Raw genomic sequence first — 15,203 nt, 5'->3', positions numbered from 1 at the left:
GATGTGGCTCAAAGTCATCACGCAATGGCATTACACTCCAGAGAGGGTTAAATCAATGTATCCTGAAATGTCGGATCGCTGCTGGAGAGGGTGCCCGGAAAAGGGCACTTGGAGGCATATCTGGTGGGACTGTCAGGGCGTAAAGGGCTTCTGGAGGGATGTGCAAGCGGAAATGACAAAAATATTCCCAGAGGCAGCACAAATGGCGGAGCGGGTGTGGCTGTGCGGTTTCAAGGACCTACAGGCCAAAAGTCTCCACAAAGCACAATGGAGAAGTTTCATGCGCCTAGTTATTGCAGCCTGGGCCACAATCGCCCAAAATTGGAAAAAACGTGACCAGCCATTAGTATTTACCTGACTACAAAAAGTCTGGTCTCAAATGACAATGGAAAAGATAACACACCACCTTCAGGTTCAGAAGAACTCCTTCACGAAGGAGTGGGGGGCAGTGCTGGATTACTTGAAGTCGGACTATATGGAACAATGATGCCCGCACAACATTAAAATCTCAGACATTTTCGGCACATGAACTTCTCCAAAAAGTATAACCGCAAGTGAAGCTACTCTTTTCCGGGGGGTGGGGGAATTAATTGTTTTGATGTTATGTTTAAGAAAACAATAAAAATATGTTTTAAAAAAAAAATGTATATATATATATATATATACACACACACATACATACATACACACACAGTAAGTGAGCATATTTTAAAGTGGAATATAGAAAATGTGATCAATTGACCTTTCTCCTTAGAAGAAAGTGCACAAGAAAATTATCATTTGCCGTTCAAAAATAATCAACCTGGAAAAATAATCAGAGAGGAGAATTTCCAATCACTATGCTGGCAAAGTATAAAAGGTGCCCACCTTTTAAACCCAACGATGTATAGTAAAATATTCCAAGGAAAATAAAATCCAAACACAAGACGGTGTGCTTTAATGACACTTTTATGTGGTGTTGGGGTTAAGCGTCTGCACTGGAAACATGGCAACCTGGGGTGAAATCCTAGTAGCTGAACAATGAGCATGCCAACTTTGTTGTATTTTTTTAATGCTGGCCTCTATAACAACCAACAGGGTTTGCGTCCGCCATCTGAAAAAAGTGGGCGGATGCTTTCCACCCACATGTTCCCTCAACCTGTAACATGAAAATCAGCAGAGGGCCACAACCAGAGAAAATAACCACTCTAGTCTCTAGAACTTTAACCTCCCCCACCACATCCAGGGAAATTATTCATGACTCGCTTTCCCTCCAACCTCCATGTTCGGCTTTTAACAATACTCTGTTTTATAAAAATAACTTGAAAAGTACACAAACCATAGTAAAGTACTTGCATACATTTATAAATCCTTTTAATATATGCTAGGCAAAAAGTGTATGCTTGTGGCATTACCTCCCGCGCCCCACTTTGAATGTAAGACTATAAATACCAGAATGCAATGCAGCAGAAGCCAAAAATGGACTGTGGATTTTGAAAATGTACTTTCAGGATAAAGTAATGTGTGAAAGGTTACCTGTTTGTGTAACATTTTTTGACAAAATCATGCGTCATATAGAACGTGAGCAAAATATTACATTCTACTAAAAGAAACGCTTCATAAGTGTGTTAAATATGAAGATGTGAAAATAAGGTATATAGTTTAAAACAGTTGTGTGTGATATATGTTTAAATTGTCCTGGAGGATGGTATAGCTCAGTGGTATTAAAACTTCCTCATACCGAGCCCCTCCTTGAATACAAATATTGTTTCTGGGGCACACCACACCTAGGGGTTGCCCACCCACTTAGGGGACCCGACGGATGTCATGGGGGTCCCCAAGCTCTTTAAAATGTAATCAGATTGTCTACCGCTTATATTTTCTATTAAAAGCAGTCACCTTAATCCTTCTTTATATTAAAAACAGTCATCTCAAAACCTTTTTAAAGATTCTGGACCGCCACCCCCTAGACATAACTCGCACCATAGGTAGGGTGACCAGATTTCCAAAACGAAAACCGGGACGACCAACAATATAAAAGAGGGACTACCCCATTGCAGCCCACCAATTACCACCCCTGCCCCAGCACACCCCCACAACCACCACCCAATCATATTTCCAGCACTTCTCCTTTCTATAAACTGTATATGATCTCATTTGTGCAATTTGGTCTGTGAATCTTGGCATGTTAATTCAAAACAGGCGTTTGCTCTAATTGATATAACATGGATTGCTGTACACTCATTTCCAAACCAGTTTCTGTAGCACAATCGGTAAGTGTTGTAACTTGTACCTGAAAGGTTGGGTGTTCGAGCCACTTCTCCAACTTCAAAAAGTGTGGTGAAAAGATATTACAATTTTAATTGCCGTAGCTACCCAACCCTGCAAACCCTGGACAGGGTTTCTAAAATGAAAAAACTCCCGGGACCCCGGGTGATTACCCCAGACTGTCCCAGGAAAATCCTGGACGTCTGGTCACCCTAACCATTGGGGCAACATCCCCCCAGTTTGAAGACCACTGACAAAGCTGTGGGCAGCTAACTGGTGTTTTGCATTCGCTTTCAAAATAAAACAATTATTTTGCAGTTCTTAACACGGAAACGTTAAGACCATCTTGTCCAAAACAATGGTCTATTAGATGGGCCATCATTTGTAAATGGCTCTTTTCATTCCTTCAATGGCCTGCTTGAAGAAGGCGATAAGTAAGCAGTGTTGATGCTGCTGCGACTAGTGGGTTGCTTGGAGGGGGGTATTTGTCTCTAGGACATCTCAGCGGGAGGTTGAGAGGTGACACGTTGCCTCAGTAAGAAAAACAAAAAGGGAGCCTGGTAGAAGGAGGCAGCACAGCAACTATTGAAAACAGTATTACTTTACAAGCTGGAGGCAGGCAGCTGGTACCTGCGGGGACGTGGTCAGCTGCACAGACTCTCCATGCCCCGGGCCAGCCCTAATATATATATATATATATATATTTTTTAATAACTGCTATAATGAAGCCGCATTGCCCACTACTCACGTCACCTAATAGTACAACACAGCAATAGCAGGAAGACTCAAACAGACGCTCTACCCTGATCCAGTCTTTTGTTGAAAGTGCACATTATCACTTCACAAAAAGGATCCACCCCGCCCCCAAACCCTGCCCAGCGGCCCATTGACAACAGACATAAACACAAGGGCCTAGATACACGTCAATTTCGGTTAAAGTAACGCACCTGCGCTTATGTTTTAGTTGCCCTGTGCAGCCCCATTAAGCGTTTTGCAGATTTAATAAGAGACGGAGATGCGGCCCTTGCCTGTCCCGAAGGGTAATGTCTAGTTTCTATCAGAGAAACGGACCCTATCATGGCTCCACCTCCCCAATCATCACATGAGCTGCACGTTACGTTCACTCCGTGAACGTCCAGTTAACCTGAAGGGTAGTGTCGAGTTCGAGAAACGGACCATAGCAACGCCCGTCTACGTTGCCTCACGTCACGTGACTTCCAACCGCATCATTGTGATTTTCGGAAGCAAGTTTAGTGCGCGGTAAGCGGGATGTCTCTGGCTGCTGGAGCAAGTGCAACCGGAATCTGCGTGCAGTGAATGGTGGTGTTTAACTGATCAAAGTGGCCTAATACAGTAATTTTCATGTTTGATGATGGTGTGTTTAGGATGGGTGGTTTTAGAGGGGGTTATCTGCGTGCGGTTCGGGAGAGGCACATGGGCTTCTTGGTGTGGGTCTGCAAGGGGGGAAAGGCATTTTGCTATGTGGAGGCAGGATGGGGCATTATGGTATTGGTCTTGAAGGAGAGATGGGGCTTCTTGGTGGGGTCTGAATGGTTGGATAGGGGCATGCTGGTGTGGATCTGGTGGGATGGGGCACATTGGTGTGGGTCTGGAGGAAGGGATAGAGGCACATTGGTGTGGGAGGGGTGGGGCACGTTGGTCTGGGTTGGATAGGAGGGATGGGGCACATTGGTGTGTGTCTGCGGAGAGGGATGGGGCATCCTGGTTTGGGTTAAATGGGGACATCGTGTGGGTCTAGAGGGATGGGGCATATTGGTGTTGGTCTGGAGGGTGGCATGGGTCATCTAGGTGTAACCTGGGAGGGAGATGGGGCATCTTGATGTGTGTCTGGAGGGAGGGGATGGGACATACTGATGTGGGTTTAATGGGAGGGTTTGGGTACATTGGTCTGGAAAGGGATGAGGGCACATTGGTTTGTGTCTGGGTGAGGGATAGGGGCACATTGGTTTGTGTGTGGGGGAGGGATGGGGCACATTGTGGGTCTGGGGGAAGGGATGGTTCATCTAGGTGTGGGTCTGGAGGGCAGGATGGGGGCATCTTGCTGTGTGGATTTAGGGATGTGGCATCTTGGTGGGGTCTGCATTGGATGGGGGCACATTGGTCTCGGTCTGAAACAGGTATGGGACGTCTGGAGGGTGGGATGAGGCATCCTGGTGGGGGTTGGATGGGGACATCTGTGTGCATCTGGAGGGTGAGATGGCGGCATCCTGTTGTGGCTGTGGAGGGAGTCACATTGGTGTTGGTTTGATGGGAGGGACGGGGCACATTGGTGTGGGGGAGGGATGGGGGCACATTGGTGTGAGGGAAGGATGGGGGCATCCTGGTTTGGGTGGGATGGGGACATCAGTGTGGGTCTGGAGGGAGGGGATGGGGGCACATTGGTTTGGGTTTGATGGGAGGGATGGGCACATTGGTATGAGGGATGTTTGGGGCACGTTGGTCTGGGTAGGGATGGGGGTATATTGATGTGGGTCTGGAGGGAGGGATGGTGACATCTTGGTGGTGTTTGCAATGGATGGGGGCACATTGGTGTCAGTCTGAAACCGGTATGTGGCATCTGTTGGTCTGGAGGGTGGCATGGGTCATCTAGGTGTGGGATTGGAGGGTGGGATGTGGCATTTTGGTGTGGGTCTGGAGGGAAGGGATGGGGCACGTTGGTGTGGGTCTGCGGGGAGGGATAGGGCATCCCAGATTGGGTTGGATGGGGACATCGGTTTGGGTCTGGAGGGAGGGGATGGGGCTCATCGGTGTGGGTCTGGAGGGAGGGATGGTGACATCTTGGGGTCTGCAATGGATGGGGGCAAATTGGTATTGGTCTGGAGGGCGGCATGCATCATCTAGGTGTGATGTGGGATGGGACATCTTGGTGTGGGTTTAATGGGAGGGATGGGGGATATTGGTCTGTCTGGGGGGAGGGATCCGAGCACATTGTTGGTCTGGGGGGAGGCATGGGGCATCCTGGTGTGGATGGGATGGGGCCTGGGGGGAGGCATGGGGCATCCTGGTGTGGTTGAGATGGGGGCATCTTGGTGTGGCTCTGGAGGGAGTGAATGGAGGCACATTGGTGTTGGTTTGATGGGAGAGAAGGGGCACATTGGTGTGGGTTTAATGGGAGGGATGGGCACATTGGTCTGGGGAGGGATGGGGCACATTGGTGTGGGTCTGCAGGGAGGGATGGGGACATCTTTGTGGGTGTGAAGGGATGCATGGCACACATTCATGTGGGTCTGGAGGGAGGGAGGGAGGGTAGCATCTTGCTTTGTGGAGGGAGGATGGGGCATCATGGTGTGGGTCTGGAGGAAAGGAGGGCGCATCTTGGTGGTGTCCGGATCGGAGGGGGGCTTTGTGGATCTGGAATGGAGGGATGGGGATGATGGAGCATGTGGGTCTGAGTGAGGGCTGGAGCACTTTGGTGGGAAGGAAGGGGGACATCTTGGTGTCGATGGAGGGATGGGATATGTATGTCTGGAGAGAAGGATGTTAGTCTATGGGAGGGGTGGGCGCATGTGTGTGTCGAAGGGATGGGGTATAGCGAGGGCGGATGTTGCCGTGCAAGTCTTTAGGTAGAGGTGAAGCATATGAGTGTGGCACTGGAGAGAGGTGTGCAGCATCTTGGTATAGTTATGGAGGGACGGATGTTGGTGTCTGTGTGGATTCGGAGGGAGGCATGGTGGCATTTGAATCTGGAACGTGTGTTTGGAAGGAGTAATGAGGCATTTCAGTGTGAATAGGGACATGTAGGGCTGGGGATCTGCTTGTGAGTTGGGGCATGAAGGATCATTAACAGCGGTGCAGCCGGAGGGAGAGTCGCGGGCCCGAACTCGGTTGCGTCACAGACGTGCACACCCACAGCCCGGGGCTCCCCTCGCACCACAGCCCGCATAGTGGTGCAGGGCACGTGAGCAACCAGGCACCGGTGAGCGGGATTCCCTTCCAACGGAGGGGGTTAGCGACCCAGCAGATGGACAGGGATGCCTGGCAGGATTGAGGGGATGTCCCCAACCACGCACCAGAGAGAGAGAGCCCCACACGTCCCCCATGCCCCCTCTTCTCACGAGCCGGCTGCTGCGCTGGCTGGGGGTGCGCGCTCCTCTCTCTGACCCATGGGTGGGCATTGGTGGGTGCACCTCGGTTGGCAGGGAAGCCCTGAGTAGGGGAAGCTGAGCGAAACCTGGCTCTTCTCGAACGACACCTCCCAGGCGGACAGGGGCCGGCACACCAGATGTGAGCCCGGTGCCATGGCGCAGCAGGCTTACTCGACGGGCAGGCGTCGAGGTTCCAAATGCCCACATCTGTCAGTGAGCGATGGCCTGGCGCAGTGGGCGACCTTCCCTCTTGTGCAGGTACCTGGAGCTCGGCTCAGTGCGGCCGGTCTGGGGTTCGAAGACTGTAGCGGTCCCACCCAACCCCCCTGCCCGTGCTGTCTCTGGCCTGCCTCTCTGGCCCCCCAAAAGCAGAGGGGGTTGGGGAAGGATGAGTGGATCGGGCCAGGTGGGCCAGCAGCGCTCAGGCCTGCCTGCATCCCTGTGAGGAGTGCCGTGCTGCGATGAGACGATGGTCTCGGTCGACTCCAAAATGGGGGGGCTAGACGTGGTGCTGTGGTGTGTCGCCACAGGTGGTGCTGCCTTCCCCGGCCTCTCCTGTGACATCAGGAACAAAAAAAAGTTGCCTGTGACTCTTGGCAGTTGATCACTCGACTTGCGCGTTGATGAATGCAGCTAACTGCGAGAATTAATGTGAATTGCAGGACACATTGATAACACTTCGAATGCACCTTGCAGCCCAGGGTTCATCCTGGGGCTACGCCTGTCTGAGGGTCACTTGACATCAATCGCCCTGGGGTTCCCTCCCAGGGGCGTGGCTGGGGCTGTCGCAGGGACCCTGTTCCCTTTGTCCCCCTAAGGTTAGACCCCCAATCAGCACCGTCGCCGGTTCCCTGGACCTGGCACGTAGGCTCCTTGCCTGCGTGTCCCGGCCACCCCAGTTTCCCCGCCTTGTGCAAGTTGCGGGAGGGCCCCGGTGGTGGCAGCAGTGGGCCTTAAAGCCTGGTGCCCCTTCACCCTACCTCGGGTAAGGGCTCCCTGACTATGACCTCAGATCAGATGTGGGGACTCGCTGAATCTAAGCACGTTTTTTAGTGGAGGAAAAGAAACTAACCAGGATTCCCTCAGTAATAGCGAGGGAAGAGCCCAGCGCTGAATCCCCGTCCAGTGATGGGCGCAGGAAATTGTGCATACAGAATACCAACTCCCCGGCGTCGCCCAGGGGGCCCAAATCCTTCTAATGAAGGCTCACCCAGCGGATGGTGTTAGGCCGGTAGCGGGCCCCTAGATCGGGTCTTCTCTCGGTCGGGTTGCTTGGAAATGTAGCCCAAAGCGGGTGGTTAAACTCCATCTAAGCTAAGTACTGGCACGAGACCGATAGCAAACCAGTACTGTAAGGGAAAGTTGAAAAGAACTTTGAAGAGAGAATTCAAGAGGGCGTGAAACCGTTGAGGTAAACGGGTCGGCTCCGTGCAGTCCACCCGGAGGATTCAGCACGGGAAGGTCGGTCGCACCCGGCCCCCGCATGGTGCATTATTTCCATGACGGTGCACCGCGACTGGCTCCGGGTCGGTGCACCCGGCCCCGGCGCAACCGGGCCCCGCATGGTGCATTTCCTCCATGGCGGTGCACCGTGACTGGCTCTGGGACGGCTGGGAGGGTCAGGGGGCGAGGGGGTTCAGGTGGAGACTGTTACAACCACCTGGCAGCAGTTTCGCTGTGTCCGTGGGCTGAGGGAAACTGACTGCCGCCACACCCTTCTCTGGCAACCGTCCCGGCCCCTCTCGGTGGTCGCCAGCCGGGGATGGGACTCCCGGTGCAACTGTCGACTGGGGTGGACTTGTCTGCAGTGCGCCCCGACTGTGCCGCCAGGCAGCGTGGTCCACAAAGGGCACCAGGGGCCTGCAGTGATGTTGGATACCCACCCCGACCCGTTTTGAAACACAGACCAAAGAGTCTGACATGTGCAGGAGACTGAGAGCCAAACAAAACCCTGTGGCGCAATGAAGGTGAGGACCAGCGCGCGCCGGCTGAGGTGGGAGCCCGTCTCGCCCGCTCTGTTGGGGAGGTGGAGCATGAGCGTGTGTGATAGGACCTGAAAGATGGTGAACTATGCCTGGGCAGGGTGAAGCCAGAGGAAACTCTGGTGGAGGTCCATAGCGGTCCTGACGTGCATTGGGATCCCGATAAGACTAATCGAACAATCTAGTAACTGGTTTCCCTCAGGATAGCTGGTGCTCGGAAACTCCTGTTTTTATCTGGTAATGCAAATGATTAGAAGTCTCTGGCCGAAATGATGTCACCCTATTCTCAAACTTTAAATGGGTAAGAAGCCTGGCTCGCTGGCGTGGAGCTGGGCATCGAATGCGAGTGCCCAGTGGGCCACTTTTGGTAAGCATAACTGGGGCTGCGGGATGAACTGAACGTAGGGTTAAGGCACTCGATGCCGACACTCATCAGACCCCAGAAAAGGTGTTGGTTGATATCGACAGCAGGACAGTGGCCATGGAAGTCAGAATCCGCTAAGGAGTGTGTGTCGGCACAGACTTGATATTCTTGCCAATGAAGCTGAGGTGACTCTTGGCAGTTGAACCCGTCGTGTAGCCGACAAGTTCTTTCTGCCAATATACCCGTCAGAGGGACTTGGAAAAACCCCCTAAAGGATCTATTAACCAAAAGATGGATGGACGCCACAGGAACCGCCAACCTGCAAAGGAAGTAACTCTTAACAATAGCAGATGACAGAAATAATACAATATTAGAGGTCAAGATAAGGCAATACCTGCAAAGGGCAGTAAGAAGAACCGTGAGACATCTAATTTATAATAACCCCAACAAGTTAGAAACTATTCATGGATCTCGCTCGAATACTGAATGAATACATGGAACGCTCTTACCATCTGTGTTTTTCTTGCAGGGTCATGAAGAAAAGAAATCGGAATCCCAGGTAAGTCTAGATAACCCTGTGACCCACCGGCACTAGGACGCCTGTGCAACCAAATCCCAAGTCCAAAGAAGAGTTCTTGATCCACCTACCCACCGCCGGCACGAGGACGCCGAATCAGAAACACAAAGCGTCTCTAGTTCAGCACTCTGGAAGGGAGCGAAGTCCGCGGTACGCGCTGTACAGGTAAGGAAGAACCAGGGAGAGGCAGCCGCTGGTTGATAAGTAGTCCGAGGTCAAACCAGCAGAGGATCCGAAGACAGAATCACAAGGCAAGCAAGTCGATAAGCGGTCCGAGGTCAAACCAGCAAAGGATCCGAAGACAGAATCACAAGGCAAGCAGGTCAATAAACGGTCCGAGGTCAAAAACGGTTAAGAAGCTATCAGACAAGAGGGCAATCCAAAGGAATCCAGGAAACAGGCCAAGGTCACAAGAATAACGAGCAATACAGAACACGAAAGCAAGGCAAGGTGAATACAAATTCAGAAGCGAAGCGCCAAGTTCGACTGGTCCATTAGTACTCCCAGGACCATCACGTGATTCGCCAGAACCGGGCTCAACGTGGAGAGACACGTGATCCCAACAACGCAGAGCGTCCACGTTGCCATGGCAAACCCCAGCGCTTTCGGAATGACTGGAAACGTATGTTATGAATCTGAGAACGCCTACCATAGGAAAGTGATTTATTTCCCTGATGGGTAGGGTGGATATTAGTGGAAACGGGAGATGTAACATGTCTCGGTGTCTGGCACTGGAGTCCGGAACAGTTCGAATCCCGGATCACCTTACGTTTCCTGACAGTATCCTCCCTCAATGAAAAAAAACCCTTCCTCGATGCCAGAAAACGCGACAGGAGTAGAGGAGCATGTATATTTGCGGCAGGCTCCCAAGTCCGATCCATCGTACCATAACCCTTCCAGTCTACCAGGAAATGCTTGACACCCCTCACGGTTTTGCTATCAAGAATAGCATTCACCTCATATTCCTCAGAACCCTGAACCAAAAGGGGTGGAGGATGAACAGGCAATCTAGTACCCTGGACACAAGGTTTCAACAAAGAGACGTGGAAGACAGGGTGTGTTTTCTAAGACAAAGGCAATTCCAAACGAACAGTCACCGGATTAACCGGATCTTGAACTGTGAAAGGTCCAACAAAACGTGGCAAAAGACATCTATGTCCAGGCATGCGTAGATTTTTTCGTGGGCAACCAAACCCTGGTACCAGGCTGATGCTGTGGAGCCTCGCTCCGATGGCGGTCAGCAAAACGTTTGTTCTGTTCTTTAGCTTCAGTCAAATGAAGCACAACATCCTTATGAACAGATGCAAGGTCACGTAAACAACCCTGCATCGCCGGGTTCAAGTTATCCAAAGCGATGTCCAACGGCAGGGTACGTGGATTCTGGCCATATAAGGCATAGAACGGGGTGGTACCAGTGGATGCATGTTGTAAGCAAATTCTGCGTGTATGAGAACAGAAAACCATGACTCTTGAAACTGCAGGGTCAGACAGCGCTGGTATTGCTCGAGTGTGGCATTAAGACATTCAGTCTGACCGTCCGTCTGTGGATGGTAAGCCCTAGAATAACGCTCATCAATGCCTATAGTACTCGTGAGGTGTTTCCTAAACCTGAAGGTGAATTGGGGCCCCCCGATCCGACACAATGAGAGGAGGAAGACCAAAGATATGAAACACATTTTGTAGGAACAAATCTGCAAGAGCAGGTGCAGTAGGTAGGCCCTGACAAGGAACAAACAGCAAGTTTTGAAAGGTAGTCCACCACCACCCAGATGGTATCGAATCCTTTCACGGAAGGTAGCTCCACAATGAAGTCCATAGACACCATTGACCACGGGCGATCTGATATGGGCAATGGTTGCAGAAGACCTCCAGGTTTTGACGTGGAACCTTTACATTGGGCACATATTGAACACAACTCAACATGAGAAGACACATCCCGAGTCATGGCGGGCCATCAACACCAGCGCCTCAACAACTCTAGAGTCTTTTTCTTGCCTGGATGAGCAGCTAGTAGAGAGTGGTGACACCACTGCATAGCGATGCGCTGAGTAGCGGCGTCCGGCAGATACAGCCGATCCTGTACATAAGGCAACGAACGTATATCATCCATATTGTACTCCAGTATCTCATTGGGTCCTTTCGCTACCCAATCCTGGATAGAAGACACCAATGAGGGTTGCAGTCTACAGGCGCAGACCATTTGATTACCATTAAGAACAGTACCTCCCCAAGAATGAGGACACCATGTATTCTCGAAAGGGCATCAGCTATGGAATTCATAGGACCACGACGATAAGTGAGCTTGAAATTATACATAGAGAAAAACTCATGCCACCTGGCATGACGGGCAGTAGTACATGGTAATGACTGTAGTGCTAACAAATTTCTATGGTCAGTGTACACTTGCACAGGAGAGGTGGTACCCAACAAATGATGCCTCCAGATTGTGAATGCAAACAACTCTCTCTCTGTTACCGTATAGTTCTGCTCATATTGAGTACGTTTTCTCGAATGATGGGCTACAGGATGTAGCATTCCGGTGTCCTTACATGACTGTGAGAGTATAGCCCCTACTGCAACCTCGGAGGCGCCAGCCTCCACAAAATACGGTTGTCCGGGATCTGGATGTTGCAACACTGGTGCTGATGTGAAAGCTTGTTTTATCGCATCAAAAGCCTGTTGGGCCTCCGGACTCCAGACAAAGGATCGCTTGTTGCTAGTCAGGGCAGTCAATGGGGCCGCTGTCTCTGAAAACGAGAGGATAAAGCGACGATAAAAGTTTGCGAAGCCGAGGAATGACTGTAAGGACTTGACAGACGTGGGCACGGGCCATTCCAATACAGCATTAACCTTGGCATTGCTCATCTTGATACCAACATTGGTTATGTCATACCCAAGAAACTCCACTTCCTGAACGTGGAACAAACGTTTTTCCAATTTGGCATAGTCGATTCTCCCTTAACCGTTGAAGGACCGCTGACAAATGCTTCACATGTTCTTCATAGGACGAGGAGTACACCAGTATATCGTCCAAGTAAACGACAACATAGTGATCCAACACGTCACTCAAAACATCATTGATGAATGGTTGGAATGAGCGTTACACAACCCGAAGGGCATTACGAGGTACTCAAAAAGACTGTATTTGGTTTTGAAGGCCGTTTTTCACTCGTCGCCCTTCCTCATCCTCACCAGTTTATACGCCCCACGTAGGTCAAGCTTGGTAAAGTACTCAGATGAACCCAACTGATCCAAAAGCACTGAGATAAGCGGGATTGGGTATTGATTACATATGGTGACCACGTCTAATTTGCGGTAATCGATACAAGGCCGCAGGTCCCCCCTCTTTCTTAGGCACAAAGAAGAGTGGCGAGGCGGCTGGGGTGCGAGACGGTCAAATAAAACAGTTTTCTAGAGCCTTGTCGATGTAATCCTTCAGAACAATGTTCTCTTTTTGGGTAAGAGAGTAAACACGACCCGAGGGTACTCTGGCACCCTCTACCAAGTCAATAAGACAATCATATGGCCGGTGTGGAAGCGTCTCGGCTCCCACTTTGTCAAAGACATCTCGGAAAGACTCATACACTTTGGGTAAGGGTGAGGTGATAGCTCCAACTACTACAGCAGTGTCCAATAAAGAGGAACAAGGACTTGAGCGCTCTTCATGTATGGATTGACAATTGGACGTACAATATTCTGAGGGAAACATAACTGACCCGGCTTGCCAACCCACATTAGGATTGTTTTACCAACCATGGTAAAGCCAGAATGAGCTTGAACTGGGGTGCTGCAATAACATTAAAATGTATGACTTCAGAATGCCCAGAACTCATAGTCATGGTCAGGTCAATAGTGCGTTCAGTGACCAAACCTGACATGGTACCATCAACTGTATTGACCACCTCAGGATGTTCTTTCGGGATAACGGGGATCTTCCACTGGTGCAGATGGTGAGTGTCAATGTAGTTCCCAGTGGCACCTGCGTCTAAAACTGCATGAACAAGCCATAGTTCCCTGGAACGATAGGCCAACAAGGTTTGTAATACAAAAGGAGCGGGACAACAGGAACCCTGAATAGAACTGCTCAGCAACGTGGCTCCCTCTATTGCCGAGCTCGGGCTTTTCCCACCTTCTGAGGTTTCTTGGGACATTGCCTTAAAAAATGCTCAGAAGACCCGCAATAAAAGCACAGACTGTTCTTTCTACGGAGCTCCCTCTCCTCAGAGGATAAAGTACCCCGTACTGCTCCTATTTGCATGGGTTCATTACCGCCTGAAACCGGCACGAGATTTAAGTTTGCAACCGGTACAGGACCGCGTTTCTCCCCTTTTTCTTTAAGCTCTGCGAGCATCAAGTTGCAAAATCAGGTCCAGTAGTTATTCAAAGCTTAGAAGCAACCAGTGATAACATTGAAATAACTCACAGAAGTAACATAGACATAAATAATAGAGGAAGCAAAGAATTCAAAAGGAAATACATTACTGTGAGCGTAACTGGATTCCTCATCTCGCCCAGAAGCGGCTGGAAGACCCCGGGAACAGCCAGGCCGAGAGCACCACAGCTCACAGGAGTGCCAGACATAAGCGTCCTCCTCCTTCTGAAGTCTCACCTGACCCCCTCCGGGTTTCCGCATATATACACACTCCGAAAAAGGGGTGGCAGTTCTCGAATCTTCTGGAAATGGCACTTGCGCAGTTGATGAGCAGCCGTCGTTTGCCAGCTGAGTCAATCGACAGCCACCCTCAAGGAGCAGAGTGCCCCCCTCCTCTAAAAACACACTCCACGGAGAACATTAACAAACCATAACAAAGTTAGCTTTCCCAGCAGAAATGTCCTTGACCGCATGTGAATCTAACACTCAGCAAAATATGTGCAGCTTTTCACTGCGGCATGAATTAAATATCCATCATGGCTCCGAGCGCTCCCAAAATGCACTGCGCACCAGCGCCATTTTAGTTCAAGCATAACAATTCCACCCTTGGATATTTACCTTCCATAGCCCGGTGGCAAAGGAGGCGGTCTCTGAAACCTACGAAACGTTAAAACTAAATTGGGAATACATTGAATACAACAACAAGCTATTATGATATCTAATATAATGAAAATGCAAGCAAAAGCGTAACGTAGTGTACCCCCAATATCAGGTATCCATGAAAATAACCAATCCCACCTATTCCCAGTACGGTCTTGAGACACTTGAGAAATGAGATCCCTCAAACCTCGAATATGACTTTCAATGGATCGTGAATGGTCTCTTAAATTGAAACAACACATACCTTCAAATGCGTTGCACCCTAAATTATGCTTTAGCAATAGGTAATCAACAGCAGCTCTGTTCTGCAAAGTTGCTTTTCTAATAACTTGACTATCAAGGAGTAATTCTTCTAATGCCTGAGAAGTATGATTAAGGCTTTTGACTACTAAACATGCTAATTTCATCAAAGATTTGTAACCCCCAGCAGCTAAACCCCAAACTCCCACTAATGAAAGGGTTAATGCTAGAACCTCAGCTTCTGATAACAAGTGTACATGTGAATCACAATCAGGAGATGGACCCACAGATTCGAAAGTTGACCTTTTACCTCGATTTATCGTTGGGTGTAAAGGAAACATCATTAGTCCTAATCGAGTTAAAGCACATGGACCTCCGGAAATGTTAGCAGGAATATGTGTATGTGATGTTGCTACATGAAAAGAGCCATCCTGTTGGAAGTTTCACATGATTCAAATGACTGGCCGCTATCACTGTATGATTGCAAGACATCGTATTATTTACACTAGTGCATTTGCGTGGCACTCGCGAACACAGTCGCTGCTCAAACCTTGTATGATTGTGCTGTTTGGTTAAATCGATCCGTTGGCATTTGCCAATTTCTTGTGCATTGCAGGTCATAAAATAACACACATCACCGTGGGTTATATTATAG

The 15,203-nt window shown here is 49.9% G+C and overlaps 1 protein-coding gene and 1 pseudogene across 3 annotated transcripts in view; one reads left to right on the top strand and one right to left on the bottom strand.

Moving 5' to 3' along the window:
* Nucleotides 1-3,329, bottom strand: part of SMAD4 (SMAD family member 4) — an 850,418-nt gene extending 847,089 nt beyond the window's left edge. For all 3 annotated transcript variants that reach the window (XM_069626978.1, XM_069626979.1, XM_069626980.1), the window contains exon 1: nucleotides 3,195-3,329. The gene's annotated coding sequence lies outside the window, so the exon portion shown is untranslated. The remainder of the gene's footprint in view (nucleotides 1-3,194) is intronic.
* A 3,612-nt stretch (nucleotides 3,330-6,941) lies between these two features.
* Nucleotides 6,942-7,088, top strand: LOC138512751 (5.8S ribosomal RNA; annotated as a pseudogene).
* The last annotated feature ends 8,115 nt before the right edge of the window (nucleotides 7,089-15,203 follow it).

This window comes from Ambystoma mexicanum, chromosome 6p, assembly GCF_040938575.1.
Source record: "Ambystoma mexicanum isolate Mex_15411 chromosome 6p, UKY_AmexF1_1, whole genome shotgun sequence".
In the NCBI taxonomy this organism is placed as follows: Eukaryota; Metazoa; Chordata; class Amphibia; order Caudata; family Ambystomatidae; genus Ambystoma; species Ambystoma mexicanum.
The sequence above is the reverse complement of the archived record's forward strand: the minus strand, read 5'-3'. Positions and strand labels throughout refer to the sequence as shown.